The following is a 24,185-nucleotide window of genomic DNA, read 5'->3' on the forward strand; positions in this document are numbered from 1 at the left end:
CTTCAATGTAACAATAATATGTTTATTATTGTTACATTTCCATGTAACCGTAGCCAGTGCCAACAATATTTATACATTATGATACAATTGAAATTGAAATAATAATCAAGATTCAGAAATAAGAAAATTTGCTTTTACCAATCTGTCTCCTTTTACACAAATACTACACTAATTGAACAATACATACATTTACTAACCTGTCCGTACATTGTTTTTACTGTTATTCAATGTAAAATAAGACACCTGGGACAATCTCTCGTTTCATACAGAATTTCTTTTGTTCACTTAATGTGCCTCTAACTTATTTACAAAGTGCTGATCTTTAAATTGAAGTTCAATTGAGTGAAAGTTAATCGGGTATAACTTTATTAGATACGCCCTCTTAAAATCAGGGGGTCCGAAATAGGCTCCGGAAAAAACACCCAGCGAAATAATATAATTTACATTTTAGAAAATCTTTGATCCAAAGTGCTTTTGATTGCTTTAATATTTCTAGTCAATAATCAAACGTTATTTTAGTGGAAATAATAGCTGTACCAATCCGGGAAATGCTGGCTGCAATACGAATTTATGTACAAAAAAAACTTTATCTCATTTATTTATAAATGCCGTTATTGATTGTTAATTCATGACGTTTTGTTTTTTGCATTAGTCTTCCGTCGAGAAAAGAGGGGAAGTGATAAAATAACTGACGACTCGATCATGGTTCAACTAAGGTATACGTTTTTATATTAGATACACATACAATGGAAATAGCTGAAGATTTTGATGAAAATCAAAGTTGCTTTGAAATAGTTAAAAACATTTAAAGATGACTCTGAATTCAGTCCGACCTGCAAATTCTAGCTTGCCTTTTTTTACCTTGATTAATTAAATCCATAAATTTGACAGCAATACATCAACCTTGCAAACAACCTGATATCCTGTATGATCAATGTAAAATTTAGATAGCTGTAGAGTTGCAAGAAAATACAAGTTGATTTGTTTTTATCCCTTAAATGGTTTCACTTTTTTCACTTAGTATTTAACTGCACACATACTCTTATTATTGTCATTATACTAAGTTATAGAAATAATTAAAGATGAAGATCTGAATTAAATCAAAACTGATTTTGTTTGCTTTTATTTTTACCTATTAGTTAATTTTGTTTGATTTCACAGTAATGAACCAAACTACCAAAAAATGGAATTACGTACGATAAATATTTTAATTAGTAAGATGGGCTGGTTCAGATTAGTGAAGACTTAATTTGAAGGTCAAGACTAATCGAGACATGAGACATGTAGAGACTGGTCGCGACTAGGTCATGACGGAGTTGAACTGTTCGAGACGGAGTCCAGACTGGTCGAAACTGATTCGGGACTGGTCAAGACTGATCGAGCCTTTGTCGAGACCATATTAGACTACAACAAGATTATGAAGTACTGTATCAAACTTATTAGTTAGTCGAGACCAAAGTCGTGTACAGTCAATTACAGTTACGTGTAAGAACTGTCAAGATGATGTCGAATCTAGTCGAGTAAATTCTGTGCTTGACTTTACTGGTCGAGAACAAAATATGGTCGTTTTGAGACCCTGAGCAGTTTGTATCGATGTAAATATGACGTGCAAGTTCACAGGATATCAGTTCGGAGGAAGATACATTACCATATCCAAAACCTAAATCAAACAACAATCAATGGTGTCTTCTGGCTATTCCTACATTTTGTATTTTACTATTCTGGCTATTCCTACATTTTGTATTTTACTATTCTGGCTATTCCTACATTTTGTATTTTACTATTCTGGCTATTCCTTCATTTTGTATTTTACTATTCTGGCTATTCCTAAATTTTGTATTTTACTATTCTGGCTATTCCTACATTTTGTATTTTACTATTCAGGCTATTCCTACATTTTGTATTTTACTAATCTAGCTATTCCTACATTTTGTATTTTACTATTCTGGCTATTCCTACATTTTGTATTTTACTATTCTGGCTATTCCTACATTTTGTATTTTACTATTCTGGCTATTCCTACATTTTGTATTTTACTATTCAGGCTATTCCTACATTTTGTATTTTACTATTCTGGCTATTCCTACATTTTGTATTTTACTATTCTGGCTATTCCTACATTTTGTATTTTACTATTCTGGCTATTCCTACATTTTGTATTTTACTATTCAGGCTATTCCTACATTTTGTATTTTACTATTCTGGCTATTCTTACATGGGGAATTAGTGGAAGAACAATACATGTTATTGCAAAATTTGTTGTTTTAGTCATTTGCGTTTATTTTGGTCAAAGGTAAATTTATCTGTGGAAATTAAATAAAAATTATTATTTATATGTAAAAAACGAGATTTTTGTGTTTCAAAACATGCATAAAGTAATACATTTAAGTATTTTAATACCATGGAATCTCTAAAAAAAATAAAACTAATTGAAGAAAAGGAGGTAAAAGCATTGGAAAAAAAAGAAAAAGTAGTAAAAGCATTTTTAATGTCTGGAAAGTCTGAAAACTTCAACTTTCAACTTCAGCCTCAAAGAATTTGTTAATTTCATTGTTTTAACAAATTATGATTTTTAAAAATGAATATGATATCAAAAGTACTTAAAAATATCATAGATAAGTGTATAAATTGGCCTAATAGATTAAGTAGACCCAATGTCTTTGAACATTGATTAGCTTTGAACTCTATTAACTCGTGCTCAGTGTCAGTATCCAGTACTGCCACTTTTACCACCCTATACAATTGAAGATGATTGGTTTAATGCACTTGAAGACATCGATGATTCAGATACTACTACACCAACACTTAATTTTACTGACGATGCAACCAGCTACTGGGTAGAGAAAACCCAAAGTCTGTGGAATCACTATACAACAGAAGGTCCAAAAACAACATACCATTTAGAAGGTTTGGCATAGTAAGATAAAGAAGTAAGTAAAGGCAGCTCATCCAAACATTTTTAGTATGATTAGTTTGTTAAGACAAGAAGAAGCCTTCCATGCTCTTACATTGATCCAGTGCAGAGCTGGCGGGAAACGAATCCCAAGAAAGTGGAAATACAGGGAAATAGATAAAAGACTCCAAACACTTAAAATAAGGTTATAGAATGATGAATAGAAATAACTTGTATATTTTTTCAGGATCTCGAGGCAGATGGTAACAGACAGTGATGTTTCAAGTTACATGTGACCAGCATAACAAAGAGTTTTACTAGATTGAGCTCTCTGTCTAAGTGTACTTTAAAGGTTATTTGCACTGAGTTCAGTTTATTGATATTCGTTTACCTTCTCTGTGCATGTTTAAGGTGTAAAAACAAGCTATTCATACCTACATGTCTATAAAATAAAATCTAAGGTAAAATGATTGAACATTTTGCATTATGTATCACAACTGGCAGCACATGGTGCTACTGAAGCAGTAAATGTTCTCTCTAATTTTTCACGGAAATTAAAGGATTAAGTTTTCATTTTTCAAAATTGACAATTTAATCACTGTCAGCTTTGATCTAAATGCTTTGGTTTTTGAGTTATAAGCCAAATACTGCATTTTACCCCTGTATTCTATTTTTATCCGTGGCTGCAATCTTGGTTGGATGACCAGGTCACCAGACACATTTTTTAAACTAGATACCCAAAGGATGATTGCGGCCAAGTTTGGATTTATTTGGCCAAGTAGTTTCAGAGGTGAAGATTTTTGTAAAAGATAACTAAGATTTACGAAAAATGGTTAACAATTGACTATAAAGGGCAATAACTCCTAAAGGGGTCAAATGACCATGTTGGTCATGTTGAATTATTTGTAAATCTTACTTTGCTGAACATTTCTGCTGTTACAGTTTATCTCTATCTGTAATAATATCCATGATAATAACCAAAAACAGCAAAATTTCCTTAAAATTACAAATTCAGGGGCAGCAACCTTACAACGGGTTGTCCGAATCATCTGAAAATTTCAGGGCAGATAGATCTGGTTGAAAATTAGCACTTCGGAAGCTGTCAAAAGATTTCAAGACGCCCTAAACATAAAATTGTCCATATTTTGAGTTAGAGGCGATGAAGTTTTCTATAATTTTGATATAATTTGTCCAAAAAGTAGTACAACACACTGTAAAAGTTTCTTTGAGAAAGCACAGGTGGGATTTTTTTTATTTTCATTTATGTTCTAAAAGAAATGCACTACGAATTAATTGTGTTCTCGGACCTAAGAGGTGAAATCTGTAAATATAGAATTTGTACTCTGGCAACTTCCCTAAATTCTTTGATGGTGTCAACTTGTCAAATAGCATGAAACTAAAGGATTTAAACTTTTATTTTATAGAATTTCTGCAAAAATTACAAATTTTGGCATTTTATGGTCAAAATAGGCATTTTATAACTATTTCAATATTGATGCATAAATGGCATCCTGACTTTCTATCTGGCAGGTTTTCATGTGTTAATATTTGTGTTTCTATGCCTTTATCTACTTCTGTTACTTATTTATGAACTCTGAATCTACAGAAAAGAAGTTTATCTCAGACAAAATGTGCAAAATGTGTTATATAAATGACCCTTGTCTAACGCCTTGTTTGGATGAAGTCAATAGTGGGGAGCTTGGTACATAAAATTTGATGTCCATATTGAAGACCTCACTAAATTTGTATCAAATGCACTTTACAATGTATATTGTACCTGTTCCATTTCACATAATATCTTTCTTTTCTTCTGTAGGATAGCAAGTGGTTTAAATATAAGCCTGTTGAGAATAAATTGCATGCAAGTTTTTCCCTAAAAAGGCAAAAATCTTTGTATCAGCCCATACTGCTTTTAAGAAAAGTTAATTGCAAGAGTCTTTTTGTGTTCAGATTTGTTGTATCATGTCACATGAGTATAGAAATGATAAAAAAGACACAAATGTTTATTTCTTATAGTCTCAATATGCATTTTTTAATGTAAATATGTGGCACGGCCTAAATTGACCCTAAATTTTTTCCACTCTTAGTTAGCCCATGACCCTTTTAAACTAATATGATATGTTATTTGTAACTTTTCTTTCCATTTAAAGTACTTTCAATACATATGTAAGGATTATTTTTAACCAAAAAGCTTCACAAATTTAAAATTGGTGGAAAATATTACATCTTCATGTAAGGCCCCCCTTCATTGAAAAACCTCAATTTTTAGGCGCAGGCTCATATAAATTTGACTTTTGAATAATTATGCCAAGTCTTATAAATCAAATGAGTACTCTATTGCTTTAAGTACACGATAAGTTATATATTAAGTCATTTAAAAAGTATTTTTTTGCAATATTTGAATTTTTAAAGCCCCAAATGTTGATAGTTGAAATTTTTCAATTTTAACGTCAAAATTTTACACGCAAAGAGGAGTAAAGAATTTTACTTAATGTCTATAATATACATCCTATTGTCATGAAACTTTGTAAGCAGTGTTATAATTCATTAAGCTTTGGTCATACCAAGTCTTTTTAAGATTTGTCAACTCTTTATACCCTATTAGGTCCGAGACCACCATTGTCGTCCCTTGATTTTCGTTGTTCACAAATATAGTCCCTAGTGTTGACAGTGGGTTACTTGCCATTAATTTTTATACCTCTTCCAAATTTGTTTCTCCGTGTTTAATGCCTCAAATTGCAAGTAGGGGGATAAAATTACACTGTAAATAAATTTGGGTCCAGAATTTTAAAGGAAAGTAGTGATTTGGTCCAGCTGAAAAAGGTTGAAAATGAGCACTTCGGAAGCTGTCAAAAGATTTCAAGACGCCCTAAACATAAAATTGTCCATATTTTGAGTTAGAGGCGATGAAGTTTTCTATAATTTTGATATAATTTGTCCAAAAAGTAGTACAACACACTGTAAAAGTTTCTTTGAGAAAGCGCAGGTGGGATTTTTTTTATTTTCATTTATGTTCTAAAAGAAATGCACTACGAATCAATTGTGTTCTCGGACCAACTAGAGAAATTCTTAGTGAAATATAAGTTTAAGAAATATTTAAGTTAAGATGTCTTATGCATACGGACTCAGATTCATACAATGTTGATCTGAGGTGCTTATAACCCTGCAACACATTTTAGTAGCTGCTGTGTAATTACCATTGAGGCAATGACATTTGAGATTTTTGTTTTAAGCCATTTATTTGATAAACTAGTAGTCATATCATGTGTTAAAAAACGACACATTGTTAATTATAGGTCAATCTTAAAGAATCATACTGCCCCAGGAATAAAGTGTGGGGATAAAAAGTTCTGGATCCGCCACTGCATTTTTAAGCATCAAGAAAGGACAAATGTTATTTAAATCATTTTGTATTTGGCAAAACTTTTAGGAACTTTGGTCCTCAATGCTCTTCAACTTCGTTCTTTATTTGGACTTTCAAACTTTTTTGGATTCGAACGTCACTGATGTAGACAAAACACGCGTCTGGCGTATATACTTAATTTAGTCCTGGTATCTATGATGAGTTTATTTACAACCACTGGGTCGATGTCACTGCTGATGGAGATTTATTTCCCCGAGGGTATCACAAGCCCAGTAGTCAGCACTTGTTGTGCTTGTGCTGACATGAATTGTCATTGATATGGTTATGTTTATAAATTTACTGTTTAGAAATTTTAGAATTTTTTAAAAAAAATAGGGTTTTTCTACCTCAGGCATAGATTACTTTAGCTGTATTTGGCAAAACTTATAGGAATTTTGGTCCTCAATGCTCTTCAACTTCGTACTTTATTTGGCCTTTTTAACTTTTTTGGATTCGAGCGTCACTGATGAGTCTTTTGAAGACGAAACGCGCGTCTGGCGTATATACTAAATTTAGTCCTGGTATCTTTGATGAGTTTATTTAATAATTTCTACAGCACTTGTCTTTTGCTTGATCTCGGTCTTAATACACTGAGCAATATAATATTCTAAGAAGTAGATGATGACTCGATTGCTTTTAAATTATACGGATGCTGTTGTCAGTTTGATCTACTTGAGAATGCTGAGCGTCGAGTGAAGGTCCTTATATCCACACATGAATAGGAAACAGTTAGTATTTTAATACCGGAATTAAAAGTTTTTAAATGATTTTTGGCATCAAAATTTTCAGATCGATGTCAGTTTGACAAAAACAATGCATTTTTCTATTAAAGCCGGTATTTACCTTTACTCGTTCTTGGCATGAGACATAAGCCATATAATTCGATTATTTCCGTATCACCATGGTGATACCGTATCACCATAAGTCAGAGGCTGGACGTCAGGATCGGGTAAATCTGTTAACGGTATTTCATTGGTTATAAATACTATTTAATTGATTATTTAGAAACAACTGGTCAATGTGCTGGATAAAAATTGCAATATGTTATGTTTTTAAAGTATAACATCAGAAAAATAATGTTAATTTCAATTCTAACTATAGATAGTCCAAATGTCATATATATATCTCTGTACAGATTGTATAATCATAATTTATTATTCATGTATTAATAAACTACAAACAAAATTATCACTTCCTATATATTTGATTGTATTAAAAAAGAGAATATTTAATCAATTGTTCTATCCGGAAAGCATAAACCAATTAATCATAGTAAACACATGCACGTTTAAAATGTCAATTGTTTTATCAATTTGTTATATTCAATACGGAAATTATCATCAATTGTGACATTTTTTCTGGACAAAACTGCGAACTTTTCATTTAGAGGTAAGAAAAAATTCCAAAACATAAGATAAAGGTTAAGTGACCAGCTGCTTATTTTTTTTTAACTACAATTCCATCTGTATATATTATATAAACATATGTATCCGTCGAATTCCCTGAATCCTGGAGTCGATTTCACAACAAAAAAAACTTAAGACTTAAATTGATCGAAAGTCATGAACAATTCAGTATACTTACGACCAATCTTAGTCGTAAGTTTTTTTTTGTGAAATCGACTCATGATCTTTTGTAAAGCATATAGTTTCGCGCGACCTATTGATGCTTGTGAAACCGTGGTAGATAGAAATTTGACGTGATTTTCCCTATGAACTGTAGTCTGACTACAAATGTAATGAACTTATAGTTGTAAGTTGATACAACTTTGGGAATCAAAAGTTGTAATTTAAAAGACTGATTCGCGATACCAAAAATATACAACGAATGATAGTGCAAAGGTCGGAGAATCAACAGTTTTTTCTTTGAGGAGCCGATAAAGTAGTGATTTTTTCCTTTGAAAAAATATAGAGAATCTTTAAAAACATTTTAAATAGCTGAGATAATATATTAACTTTAAGAAGAACATAGTGATTGAACTTTAAGTGTGGTAAAATTAACAGGATTGAAGTGAATTCTACAGATCGGTGATTTTTGTTGACATTGCCGCCATTTTTTAACTTTTGCAAAATATGTCACTAGCAGGTAAGAATAACAATATAGCAACTTGACCCCAACAAAACTCGACCTAAAGTATGTCAAACAATGAAAACGAAAATTGGAAATGCAATATGTAAACATAGCTTTACAGATAACAAGGATAAAATTGTCCAATGCGAGTATTGCAGTGAATGTTTCTGCAGCAAATGTTTGAGTTTGTCCAAAAACCGAGTATGACACGTTTAAAAACCCATTCTTACATTGGTTTTGTCCTAATTGCGAGGAAAAGGTTTTGAAAAATTTGAAATCAGATCGAGAAATTGAAGTAAGATGCGCTAAATTTATGGAAAAAATGGAATGCAGACTAGTAAACCTTGAAACGGAAATGAAATCCAAGGTAAACACTGAGCAAGTAAATGACATTGTAAAATCTTTGATAGGTACATGTGGTACAGGCAATGAGACTGTTAGTGTTGATATAGAAAAATCAGTTGAAATGAAAATGTCTGAAATAAGAGATAGTTCAAGCAGAGAAAAAAACATTATTATCCATGGGGTAAAAGAAAGTACAGAAAAACTTCCTTCTGATCGTAAGGAAGCAGGCAAACACTTCTACTCAGAACTTTTATAGTATCTGCATGCAGATAGTAATTGTTTTAGCAAAGTTGTTAGAATTGGAAAGAAAACGGACGATAATGAAAGTAAAAAGAGTGTAATGAAAAACCTTTCAAGATTAAAAAACACAGGAACTGAAAGTCAATTTCACAACATAAGTGTGACCCATGACATGACTAAAACAGAGAGGGAACAAAACAAAGCAAAACTAAATGAGGCGAAAGAGAAAACAGAAAATGACAAATCGGGGCATTACCACTTCATAGTACCACTCCCAACCCCTGGGCAAGAAGAATAGTAAGGGTATTAAAGGAAGAGTAATACCAAAAGATGACAATGTAAATAATTTTAATTCTTTTAAAGTTATTGGTGAACAGCATTTTAACGGCCAAAAACACGCAAGTGTTTTATCTGAACTTAAGTGTGTTTATACTAACGCAGATAGTTTTATAAACAAATTTGATGAGTTTAAAACAAGATTTATTAATGGAATTCAGATCCTGACATCATAATTATAACTGAATTTCTTCCAAAGAATAGTAGATATCGTATTTTAAAGGCAGAATTATCAATTGATGGATATGATATCTTTCCTAAGAATTTTCCAACAAATAGTGTTCGTGGAATTATTATTAATGTAAAACAGGAACTTCTAGCAATTTCACAACACAAGTGTGACCCATGACATGACTAAAACAGAGAGGGAACAAAACAAAGCAAAACTAAATGAGGCGAAAGAGAAAACAGAAAATGACAAATCGGGGCATTACCACTTCATAGTACCACTACCAACCCCTGGGCAAGAAGAATAGTAAGGGTATTAAAGGAAGAGTAATACCAAAAGATGACAATGTAAATAATTTTAATTCTTTTAAAGTTATTGGTGAACAGCATTTTAACGGCCAAAAACACGCAAGTGTTTTATCTGAACTTAAGTGTGTTTATACTAACGCAGATAGTTTTATAAACAAATTTGATGAGTTTAAAACAAGATTTATTAATGGAATTCAGATCCTGACATCATAATTATAACTGAATTTCTTCCAAAGAATAGTAGATATCGTAATTTAAAGGCAGAATTATCAATTGATGGATATGATATCTTTCCTAAGAATTTTCCAACAAATAGTGTTCGTGGAATTATTATTAATGTAAAACAGGAACTTCTAGCAATTTCACAACATAAGTGTGACCCATGACATGACTAAAACAGAGAGGGAACAAAATAAAGCAAAACTAAATGAGGCGAAAGAGAATAACAATATAGCAATTTCACCCCAACAAAACTCGACCTAAAGTATGTCAAACAATGAAAACGAAAATTGGAAATGCAATATATGTAAAAATAGCTTTACAGATAACAAGGATAAAATTGTCCAATGCGAGTATTGCAGTGAATGTTTCTGCAGCAAATGTTTGAGTTTGTCCAAAAACCGAGTATGACACGTTTAAAAACCCATTCTTACATTGGTTTTGTCCTAATTGCGAGGAAAAGGTTTTGAAAAATTTGAAATCAGATCGAGAAATTGAAGTAAGATGCGCTAAATTTATGGAAAAAATGGAATGCAGACTAGTAAACCTTGAAACGGAAATGAAATCCAAGGTAAACACTGAGCAAGTAAATGACATTGTAAAATCTTTGATAGGTACATGTGGTACAGGCAATGAGACTGTTAGTGTTGATATAGAAAAATCAGTTGAAATGAAAATGTCTGAAATAAGAGATAGTTCAAGCAGAGAAAAAAACATTATTATCCATGGGGTAAAAGAAAGTACAGAAAAACTTCCTTCTGATCGTAAGGAAGCAGGCAAACACTTCTACTCAGAACTTTTATAGTATCTGCATGCAGATAGTAATTGTTTTAGCAAAGTTGTTAGAATTGGAAAGAAAACGGACGATAATGAAAGTAAAAAGAGTGTAATGAAAAACCTTTCAAGATTAAAAAACACAGGAACTGAAAGTCAATTTCACAACATAAGTGTGACCCATGACATGACTAAAACAGAGAGGGAACAAAACAAAGCAAAACTAAATGAGGCGAAAGAGAAAACAGAAAATGACAAATCGGGGCATTACCACTTCATAGTACCACTCCCAACCCCTGGGCAAGAAGAATAGTAAGGGTATTAAAGGAAGAGTAATACCAAAAGATGACAATGTAAATAATTTTAATTCTTTAAAAGTTATTGGTGACCAGCATTTTAACGGCCAAAAACACGCAAGTGTTTTATCTGAACTTAAGTGTGTTTATACTAAACGCAGATAGTTTTATAAACAAATGTGATGAGTTTAAAACAAGATTTATTAATGGAATTCAGATCCTGAAATCATAATTATAACTGAATTTCTTCCAAAGAATAGTAGATATCGTATTTTAAAGGCAGAATTATCAATTGATGGATATGATATCTTTCCTGAGAATTTTCCAACAAATAGTGTTCGTGGAATTATTATTAATGTAAAACAGGAACTTCAAGCAATTGAGAACGACATTAAGCATGAATTTAAGGAATATGTAGTGTTTGCTCAAAGATAAACCTAGTGAATAACGATTAATTATCCGTAGGTTGTATTTATAGGAGTCCATCTTCATCTGAAGAACAAAACAAGGCATTAAAGGGGCACTAGCTGTCAAATTCATGTTCACCGATTTGACTCAAATGTTCATATTTTATTCATAACAATGTAAAACATTTATCCAAACTTTCAAAAGTGTGAAATAAGCAGATTACAGAGCATAGGATCAATAATATGTAGTTTCGTTTCGTGTATATTTAGTCTAGACTTCATCTAATTAGATATTGAGTTGACCTCAGATGACCATATAAGTGATGTACACATAAATATACTAAAGATTAGTTATAAATAGATTATGCCAACACGTGCATTTGAATTTTTATGAGTCTGTTCAATTTATTTTATAGATTAAAATATATATGTTTCTCGTCGTTTTTACATGTAGAAGAAAAAAATTTAGTGGATCGAATAAGTCATCAAATGATTTACCTTTGTTTCACTTTCAATGTAGACATTCCTTTCCTTTAAATAAACAGTACACGTACAAAGCATGCGTTGTCCATCTCTAACAAGGGGTTAAATTGAAGTTCACATGAATACGGATTTAATGAGGTCGACTATTTCACTTGCAAGTTTGACAAAATTGAACCATTTTGGCTGCTAAAAGCGAATTATCATTTCACTTTTTCACTTTTATTATTGATTAAACAAAAACATATCATACTTTAATTTTGTATGCATCTCGTAGCTAGTGCCCCTTTAAACGATTTACTTGTGAAAATTAGCAAATTAAAAGACTCATATTCACATGTGCTCTTGACAGGCGATTTTAATTTTCCTGATATAAACTGGGAAACGTAGTCTGCTGAAGATAATATTAGTACTAACTTTTTAGAATGTATACGATTGTTATTATTAACAGATGGTAGATAAACCAACACGATATCGTATAAAATAAAATAAAAAATCACTGCTTATATTAGTAAATGATAAGAACTTTATCCAGAATATTGAATATCAAGACCCGTTTGGACACAGTGACCATAATGTTTTAGTTTTTAAGTGCCAGTCTTTGTAAGAATCAGGCAATTTAGGGAAAAATCAAAACATGATCAGAAAAAACCCACCGAGCTAATCATGCTATTTAATACTAACCATCGTCCTGAGTTAAAAATAATTGGTCTTTCGTTTGTGTGTGTCTGGTAATATCAAATAACTTGGTTAGAAAATTGGTTAGAATGATAGCAAATTATAGCAAATTACAGAGTTATCTCCCCTTATTCGTTAATTGCTAGTGCATTTCAACCAAATTGTATCTTCTATTACCAGAACAGATAATGGAAATAAATGTTATTTTTGTGCATAACTACATTTTATGAACTGAAATCAATGTCAAATTGGGTGGGGTTTTTTGGTCATGTTTTCACCACTGCCTGATTCTTAGGCAGACTGACACTTAACTTTAAATGTTATTTAACATATGAGAACTCGAAAAGCGTAAAATATAACTATTCTAAGGCCAATTACGACGAGTTAAAGGATATATGAATGTTAACTTGGAAGAATTACTAACTAATAAAGATACAGAAGATATGGTTAGCATGTTTATGGACAAATTATCGGATGCTATGAATTTACATATACCGAAAAAACATATATCAAAGAAGAAATTTAAAACACCTCTTAGTGCTGAGGCTAGATTGTCAATCAGGGAAAAACACAGAGCATGGGGAAAATGTAGAAACAATAGAGATATTGAAAGCTAGAGGGGGTATACAAAAGCTCGAAATAAAGCAAAAGCAACATTTGCTAAAGAAAGGAAAAATCGGGAGAGGTCTATAGCAGAGTCTGCAAAAACAAACTGTAAAACTTTTGGTCTTATGTTAATGTAAAGCAAAAATCTAAAAGTAGCGTATCAGAACTTGAGGTAAAAAAAAGATGGTAAAAACTTTATTGCAAGTACAGATACAGATAAGGCTGAGGTACTGGCTGAATTTTTCACTTGTGTATTTACTGTAGAGGACGATAATGATGATACATTTATTGAAAATAAACCATATATTGAAGAATCTACTAATGATATTAACTTTAAAACTAAAGAAATCAACAAATTTCAAAATTTTAAAAAATACTTCAAAATCACCAGGACCCGATCAGGCACATCAAAAAGTAGTATTTGAACTGGCTTAATTTTCAATAGCTCATTCAAAACCGGTGGGGTACCTAAAGATTGGAAAATATGCCAAATTACAGCTGTCTTTAAGAAAGGTGACAAAAAATAAGCTTGAAACTACAGACCCGAAAGCCTGATTACCATTATATGCAAGCTGATGGAGAAACTTTTAAGAAAGAAAATCGTAGACATATGAACCGGTATATCCTTTTTAGTGATAGACAATTTGGTTTTATTGGAGGTAGATCAACCTCATTACAACTATTGAAAGTCCTAGATCACTGGACCAGTATTTTAGATAGTGGTGGGTCAATAGATGCAGGTTATACCGATTTTATTAAGGCTTTTGACAAAGTCACGCATATACGACTTATCAACAAACTTATATCATATGGTATGAGTGTACAAACATGTAATTGGATCAAGAACTTTCTGAGTGACCGCCAACAAATAGTACAAATAAATGGAAATTTTTCAAAATGGCATGCTGTTACTAGTGGTATTCCTCAAGGATCAGTTTTGGGCCCAATTCTGTTTGTTATCTTTATCAACGATTTGCCGTCGTGTACAGAGTCTGATGTATACATGTTTGTCGATGATACTAAACTATATAGAGCTATAAACAACGAAATTGACAACACCGTAATGCAAAATGACATAAATAGTATGTTTAAGTGGAGCGATAAATGGCTATTATGTTTTCATCTGGACAAATTTAAAGTACTTCCAATTTCTATCAAATCCAATTATGGACATGATAGCACTTATATTTAGATTATAAAAGCTTCTGTCTACTTTTTAATGCATTAGCCCGTCCCCATCTTGAATATGCTAGTAGTGTATGGAACCCCCACAAAAAAAAGATATCGAGACAATTGAAAATGTCCAACGTAGAGCAATAAAAATGTTACCCAACCTTAAAGATTTGTCATACGAAGAACGCTTAAAAATTCTAAAAATTCCAACTTTAAAATTTAGAAGGCGACATGATAGAAACATACAAGATAACAACAGGTGTATATGACTCAAAAGAGACAGAAGGTATGTTTACTCATAATACCAGCTCGACAACAAGAGGCAACTCTATGAAATTGGTAAAATATAGAAGCAGACTAGACATTAGAAAATACTACTTTACTGAGTAGTGGAAGTATGGAACAGCCTACCAGACATCGTAGTGACCGCAAAGAATGTAAAGATTTTTGGAAATCGCCTAGACAAGCATTGGAAAGAACACCCAATGATTTGTAACTTTGACACTGAATACACCTATAACACCGGAAGTAGCACAGGTGTAGTTAGTGACGATGAACCAAAGCCAAATATAGAGGTGCAAATTGATCTCCTGCGTTTGGAAACACTTAGGTAGACTTAAGTAAAGGTATTGCTGCGTAGCCCGCTACATGAAGGCTGGCTGATTTGGTGCAGAGGAGGGAATTATTTTGGTTAGAAATAGTAATTATTTTTACGGCTATGATCTGACTGCTTAGCTATAAATTCCTCGCAATGCAGAGAAACAAAAAAAAAACTCGAAATTTGTTATAGATCATAAAGAAAAGACAATTCTGCCGAACAAAAACCAATTCAGATGTCGAAACAGTTATAAACCAAATTATATATAGGATATATATACACATAATTTTAAATATTCGACATCAAAATTAAAGTTTGTAGAAATCTTATTTACAGCTGGAGACATTTACTTGTATAAATGTATTCTATCAAGTTTGTTGTTGTGTTAGTAATTTCAATAAACAGCAATATAGACCATCTTATTTGTCATTATTATAACTCTTAAAATACTCGGTAAATTTCTATGATTTACAATAACAGATTTTTTTTTATCGTCGTTTAGGTGAAAGGCAGGTTAGGACAAGAACCAACTTTCACACTGCAATATGAACTTTTAATTTCAGATTTACATGTTTCATTCTTTTTAATCAGATTTCTTTTATTCTATTTTATTTTAAGTTGAGATAATACAATATTTAGGAAACAAATATATACTGCCAATGACGTCCATGTCTAAAAATAGCAACACTCAACATTCAATCTATTTAAGCGTGGATCAGTTCGTGAAAATAAACTGATACAATTACTGAGTTGAATTTATATATATATATATACAACTCGTCTAAACATCAACCCAACAATGTTAGATCTGTAAATTTGCTTTCGCAACGACCACACGACCACCTGGGCTTCACTAAAATAAAGCTTTCAATGGCCGTGTGTTACCTTTCATCGTCAGTTTTAATCAAGCGGCGTACTACAGTACATGATATATAAGACATAGAGATGTTATTGTTACAGATCAGCTCAACTATCTATAGTAAAGGATCCTACAAATTAATGCAAGATACAGTCACAGATAATAATCATATTTATAAGTACGTCTGAGTCAGTGACAACTCTACAACAGATGTATCAAAACTATGTATATATTCTCTGTGACTGTATCTTACATTAATTTGTAGGATCCTTTACTATCGATAATTTAGCTGATCTGTAACAATAACATCTTCATGCCTTATATATCATGTACTGTAGTACGCCGCTAGATTAAAACTGACGAGGAAAGGTAACACATGGCCAGCGATAGCTCTATTATTGTAGAGTCCAGGTGGTCGTGTGGTCAAGCGGGACGGCTGCAGTGCAGGCGATTTGGTGTCACGATATCACAGTAGCATGGGTTCGAATCCCGGCGAGGGAAGAACCAAAAATTTGCGAAAGCAAATTTACAGATCTAACATTGTTGGGTTGATGTTTAGACGAGTTGTATATATATAAATATATATATTCATTAAATAAAATAGTAAAATAAGTTAAAAAGTTAACAGTTCCATTCAATCGATTTCATCCTTCCATTGGGACTCTTCATGATAACTGATGTGGCGTCGTTATGGGCGACGTCGTTAAGGAGGTGGTCGTGTGGTCTAACGGAACTGCTGCAGTGCAGGCGATTTGGTGTCACGATATCACAGTAGCATGGGTTCGAATCCCGGCGAGGGAAGAACCAAGAAAGCAAATTTACAGATCTAACATTGTTGGGTTATGGTAGATCTGTAAATTTGCTTTCGCAAATTTTTGGTTCTGTCAAATATATACATATTAAAACTGACGAGGAAAGGTAACACATGGCCAGCGAAAGCTTTATTATTGTAGAGCCCAGGTGGTCGTGTGGTCAAGCGGGACGGCTGCAGTGCAGGCGATTTGGTGTCACGATATCACAGTAGCATGGGTTCGAATCCCGGCGAGGGAAGAACCAAGAAAGCAAATTTACAGATCTAACATTGTTTGGTTGATGTTTAGACGAGTTGTATATATATATAAATATATACATATTAAAACCGATTCGTAACTACAATCCCCTTCCCTTTCATGAATTTGACCTACCGAATTAGACTATTTACTGGATTTGTAATCACATAAGCAACACGACGGGTGCCGCATGTGGAGCAGGATCTGCTTACCCTTCCGGAGCACCTGAGATCACCCCTAGTTTTTGGTGGGGTTCGTGTTGTTTATTCTTTAGTTTTCTATGTTGTGTCATGTGTACTATTGTTTTTCTGTTTGTCTTTTTCATTTTTAGCCATGGCGTTGTCAGTTTGTTTTAGATTTACGAGTTTGACTGTCCCTTTGGTGTCTTTCGTCCCTCTTTTATACAGCTTAGGTGTAAGAAATAGGCCATTATGCGTTTTCCAAATGATAAACATACGTATATATTTGCTTGCAGTTGATAATTTCTGGTTGCATATCCTTAGAATGCTGCGTTTTCTTACACTGTTTGGTAAGTATTATACACATAATAGAGCTTTTTTTTTGGTTTTTGACATTTTCAAATAATCGTCATGGAACTTTGCAATTAAAGTTTTAGTTTCACATTAATTGAAAAAAACACTTGATCACAAAATCTGTTTTCCTACATTTATTTCACATTGCTTTTTGAAAACATTGTAGCATCCTTGTTTTGCAAAGAACAAGTTATTTTATTAAAGTGTCACGTATTGATTAACATCTGAACAATTTACAGTAAAACATATACAATATTTAAAATAATCAACACCCAGCCAAACAAATTGACTTATGAGGCACTGTAAAAATATATTACAAAGTTATAAACATGTATACAAATGACCATTTATATTGCATTGAACTGTTTCATCAATATTCTTTCTAAAATTATACTGGGTAGAAAAACAAACTTTCAGGTTTAGAATAAACATTTTAAAAAGTAAAATATCAAAAATATGTGAATGACAGAGTATTTTCATGATAAAAATTCATAGATTAGTAATTTAAATACTAAACAAGATCAATAAGTTAATAAAACTATGCTGTTTACTTTTGAATATAAATTCTTTGATAAAAGGTTGTTTGCAAAAGTTTTAGATCAGATATCTACATACAGTTTCCTTCGAGTGAAAAAGTTATGCAGTTGTTTACACAATAGTTTTTGGATATTTTGAAAGTTAACAATATGTTTGGAGCTTCATAAAAAATGTCAAATCTTAAATCACTGTACAAATCACATGTCATTAGAAAATGTTTTTCGGTTTCAACTTCGCTTAAATTATAGAATTGATAAAGTCTGTTTTGAACTGGTACTGGCGGCCTGGAGTAACGTCCTGTTTCAAGCGCTCACGGTAACGAACCCGCGCGGAACATAGCCATAAGTCTTCTCTGCGATTTCGTTAAATTTTGCCGAACATATGGTTCCACAGATACATTGTTTTTGTAGAGTCTGTATGTGCGCAGTTTTTTGCCGTTTATCTCGTTGGCTTTGTCATTGAATAAATCTTTTTTCCACTCCTGATTATCCAATTCTAAGAGTTTTTCATTTGTAATTTTCATCACTAATTTAGTAGATAGCGTAGTGTCTTGTACCAATAAGTCCATATCAATCTTGTCTATCGGTTTGTTTACCATGAATATCCATCATTTGCGTCGACGGGCCGAATATTTCAAATTTTTGCTCGACATTCACGTTTCGTCCAATCTATATAACTTGCACAATATACGTGTGCAGGACTTCCTCTGTTTGGTTTCACAAGATGTTCAACCAATATCCCCTCGAGAGGATAAAGAAGTGTTTTACCGACGGATAGAAAATATTTACACGCACGGTTCTGTACAGTTGTTATTTCACTGAAAGTCTTTGTTCCCCATAATCCACTTCCATACAAAAGTATCGGCTCAACAACTGTTGAATAAAGCTTCGTATAAACGCCATGTGTCATTCCACCAGCAGCCACAACTTTACCGCACAATACACCTAATGCTCTACTGGCTGATTTTAACAGTTCTCTCGCGTTCTTCCGAAATGTTAGATGCTCGTCTAACCATATTCCAAGATACTTGTATGAATCTATTTTCATTCTGTTGTGTCCACTACGTACATTCAAAACTATACTCGGAGATCGCTATTGATTGAGGACGAAAATGAACAACTTTTGTTTTATATGCATTAACGGAGCGTTTCCATGTTTCACACCATTCCGTAACAACGTTCAGCATTTGCTGTAGACTGTTTTCATTCGGTGCTAGCAATGCTATATCATCAGCTTATAGTAAAATGCTCAACATAGTAGCGTTTATACGTACACCACAGTTCAGCGCGTTGATATGTTCTGCTAAGTCGTTTATATAAACGGAAACAAGAGTTGGTGACCGAATACAACCTTGTTTTACTCCGTTCGCTACGTTAAACCAAGGGGTTAAGTCATCATCTAATCGGACAGTGCATTTGACGTCAGTGTAAAGTTACTGTTTCGCATTAAGAAAGCTTCCATGTGTTCCCAAGGCTCGTAGTTTATGCAATAGTAGTGTTCTATTTACGGTATCAAACGCTTTTCGCATTTCGATAAAACATACATGTGTGGACAGTCGAGATATTTTTCTATCGTTCAAAGTCAGGTATAACGCTTGGATGTGTTCTTCACAACTTCTACCCTTGCGGAAGCCATTTTGTTCTTCGCATAAATGATTGTTATCTTCTAACCACTTACTAAGACGTTGATTGAGAATAATGGAGTATATTTTACATGGCACTGATATCAATGTTATTCCACGGTAGTTAAGTGGTAAACATTCATCGTCTGCGTTCTTTTTCAATATTGGGTTGATTATTCCTCTTGTCCATTCTAATGGGACTTTTCCGAGCTGAAAACATCCACTTATTATTTAGTACAGTAGTTCTATTGCTGTGTCATTTTTAAGTACTTCCGCGGGAATATCATCGATACCTGTAGCTTTTCGGATAATTGCTCTGGTTACGGCCGTTATCACTGACATTTTGACTTTCTGTGATTGTGGAATCGTTTCTTCGTTGTTTTCATCGGAGTTAAATAGTTGTCTAAAGTCTTCCGTCCACCGATCCAAAACGTTAATCTCGATGATCCATGTTGAAACAGTACTCATAAAAGAATAACAAATAAGTATGAACCTTGTCGTTAAACAATTAACGTACTTCAATAATTCAATAATGGCATTCAAATATTAATCGTGAAACTCGTGCTTGAAAAATTTCGACGGTAATATTTGTACGACTTTGCCCCCAGCAGAGCTATAGAAAAACAGTACATTTAAGGGTGTTACATGGACTCTTTTTATATGATACACGGACTCTTTTTATGAATAGAATCACTCGTGCATGATCAGTGAGTTCATGGACACTTTCAATTAGATTTGAACATTTTGGTTCACCGACATATTTCCTGTCTTTTTATTAAACACAAATATTAACGTTAGCATCAATATCTTTTTTCAGTAAAATACTATTCATATCAGTACACTATTTTTAAGGTATTAGACGTTCGACTTCAAAAGGAGGGGGTATTTTTTTTTCTCCTAAAAAGATATTTGAAATTTCTAAAATTTTATGAGAAAAAATTTACTAAGGTCAAGCAGATGACAAATTAATGTTTTGCATGATTCCTGATTTTCCGAATACAGTAAATAGTGCTAATCTAAACAAAAAATATTTGGGTGATGGCGTTAAAAAGCAAATAGCTAATATGCTAAAAAAATATATACCGCCGCCTTTATGAAGCAAATTATTCGGTCAATAAAAGTTTTCTTCAATATATGGACATGAATAATAGTATTTTGGACAATGCTGAAAGTAAAGAAATGATGATACCGACGTGTATACGTATCAATAAAAATAAGACAGGAAATAGGTAAATAAAAATCAAATATAATCAAAAGATAAAATACCTATCAACTCACCAATCAAATAGCAGCAAATCTAAAAGAAAATCATTCAACTTATGTCATCAATTTTGGGCGGTAAGCTACGATTGGATCATATAGTAACACGTGTTTATTCCCGATCAACACTTGCAGATCTAGAGACGAGCATGAATTTAAAAAAAAATCAAAGTATATGTTTGAAAATATATAATATTAAGACAAAATCCATTTTTTCCTAAACATTTCATTCACTAATGAAGTAGGACATTCATACATTTATTAGGTCTTTCCACTTTTCGTGGAAAGACCTTTTGTTTTTCTTCTGATTTTTTTTTTTTTTTGTTTTTTTTTTGATTTTTTTTCTGCCGTCTGAGATGCTATTTTGTTTTACAACATATCGAATGGATGTTTGGCCGACGATGTTCTTTAGTAATGGAGGTTTCAAAACTCACCATGTGTGACCGAACACTAATTCTTATGGGAGTTATCTCCCCACGTCCCCTTTTTCTTGTTATCGCTATATCTCTATAACCGTATAAGATTTTTACAAACTGTTTTCACCAAATTGTTCGTCTACTCTTAAGAATGATTTGTTTTACTTTGACTGAGGTGATCAGAAGACATATTATGGTAGTTATTTCCCTTTGAAAATTTAAAATAAACGATCTGTTTGGTTAATTCATACAGTATAAGTTGTAGAGGCCTACAGTCTTCTGATATGGAGTTCTTGGTCCATATAAAGTAAATTGAGGTCAAGGTCAAAGGTCAAGGTCATGTTATAAATTTTGAATTTTGCTTGTTATCGTTATTCAAAAGAAACTGTAACAGTTAATGATATGATATGTTTGCAAAATCACTGTTTACAATAGGGCGCAACTTCAAATTATTCAGTCGAAGTGTTTTGGTCAACCCTTATTTGAGTTTTCTCCCCTTATGTATTTGAAATCATTAGTTCTCCACAACCATACAAGTGATTGACTTGGGGTCTTTTGATTTGATATCACTGACCAATGACCTTGAAATTGAGGTCAAGGTCAAAGGTCAAGGTCATGTTATAAATTTTGAATTTTGCTTGTTATCGTTATTCAAAAGAAACTGTAACATATATTGTATATATTTCATATCCAAACAGCCTCTGTCTTAAAATCATTATCTGCAATGTATCAAACTAAAACAGCTGTGTCTATTACAGCACATTTCAGTCAGTGTGTGGCTAATGGTGATATATTTGGTTGGCTTGCCTGTTGGGTGGGCCGTGAGGTCATTGTTGGGTGGGGTGGACTTCCCTCCTTAAATAGTAGAATAGCCAACAGATAAAAAATATATCGCTCTGTAGGACTAAGCTACTTTAAAGGGAGGGAGGTTTGTCTTGCCTAGCACTGACTTCACGGTTCGGCTAGCGGGCGGGCTAACCAGGGATGTTACCGTTTGCTACATACTGACTGAAATGTGCTGTAAATATATTATATTATGTCTTCTTTTTAGTGTATATAACTATTATGCATACACATGTGTGTAACCTATTATGTTCATGTGCAAATAAGCAAAAAAGAAATTTAATATAGAAAACAGTATATATATTTTTCAAAGAAACTGTAACACTTAATGATACGATGTCTTTGCAAAATTACTGTTTACAACAAGGGGCAACTTCAACCCATTCAAGTCGAAGTATTTTGGTCAACCCTTTTAGGAGTTTTCCCTTCTTTTGTATTTGAAATCGGTATTTCTCTACAACCATACAAGTGATTGACCTGGGGTCTTTTGATTTGAGATCACTGACCTATGACCTTGAAATTGAAGTCAAGGTCAAAGGTCAACTTGACGTTCTAGATTTTGACCTTTGCTTTAAATTTGTTTTTGTTCATTATAAACGATTAAGTCTTCTGCATATACCTATTAATCTTATTTTTCTATATCAGTTGATGTACCAAATTACATCAACAAGGAGTGATCCTTTCTAACAATTACTAAATTTCATTCTAATTATCTAGGTGGAAAAACCTTCAATTGTTCTCTGGAAAATTGGTTTTTAATTTTTTTTTTCTTCTGCCGTCTGAGATGCTTTTTTGTTTTACAACATATCGAATGGATGTTTGGCCAATGATAGTGTACAGTAATGGGGGTTTCAAAATTCACCCTGTGTAACCGAACATTAATTCTTATAGGAGTTATCTCCCCGCGTCCCCTTTTTCTTGTTATCGCTATATCTCTAAAATCGTAAAAGAATTAAACAACTGGTTTCACCAAATTGTTCGTCTTCTCTTAAGAATGATTTGTTTTATTTTGACTGAAGTGATCGGAAGACATCTTATGGGAGTTGTTTCCCTTTGAAAATTTAAGATAGATAAATAGTTGGATAAATTCATACGGTATAAGTTGTAGAGGCCTACAGTCTTTTGATATGAAGTCCTTGGTCCATTTAAAGGAAATTGAGGTCAAGGTCAAAGGTCAAGGTTATGTTATAAATTTAGAATTTTGCTTGTTATCGTTATTCAAAAGAAACTGTTACAGTTAATGATATGATATGTTTGCAAAATTACTGTTTACAATAAGGCGAAACTTCATCATATTCAGTCGAAGGGTTTTAGTTAACCCTTATAGGAGTTTTCTTCCCTTATGTATTTGAAATCATTATTTCTCCACAACCATACAAGCGATTGACCTCGGACCTTCTATTTTGAGTTCACTGACCCATGATCTTGAAATTGAGGTCAAGTTCAAAGGTCACGGTCATGTTATAAATTTTTGAATTTTGCTTGTTATCATTATTCAAAAGAAACTGTTACAGTAAATGGTATGATGTGTTTGCCAAATTACTGTTAACAATAACGCGCAACTTCAACCTATTTCAGTCGAAGAGTTTTGGTTAACCCTTATAGGAGTTTTCTCCCCTCATGTATTTGAAATCATTATTTCTCCACAACCATACAAGTGATTGACCTCGGGCCTCCCTATTTGAGTTCACTGACCTATGACCTTGAATTTGAGGTCAAGGTTGAAGGTCAAGGTCATATTCTAAATATTTGAATTTGCTTGTAATCTATATTCAAAAGTAACTGTTACATTTAATGATATGATGTGTTTGGCAAATTACTGTTTACAATAAGGAGCAACTTCAACCCATTAAGGTCAAAGTGTTTTGGTCAACCCTTATAGGAGTTTTCTCCCCATTTTGTATTTGAAATCGGTATTTCTCCACAACCATACAAGTGATTGACCTGGGTTCTTTTGATTTGAGGTCACTGACCTGTGACCTTGATATTTAGGTCAAGGTCAAAGGTCAACTTGACATTCTAGATTTTGACCTTTGCTTTAAATTCTTTCTTGTTCATTAAAACAATTGAGT

This window comes from Mytilus trossulus, chromosome 9, assembly GCF_036588685.1.
Source record: "Mytilus trossulus isolate FHL-02 chromosome 9, PNRI_Mtr1.1.1.hap1, whole genome shotgun sequence".
NCBI lineage: Eukaryota > Metazoa > Mollusca > Bivalvia > Mytilida > Mytilidae > Mytilus > Mytilus trossulus.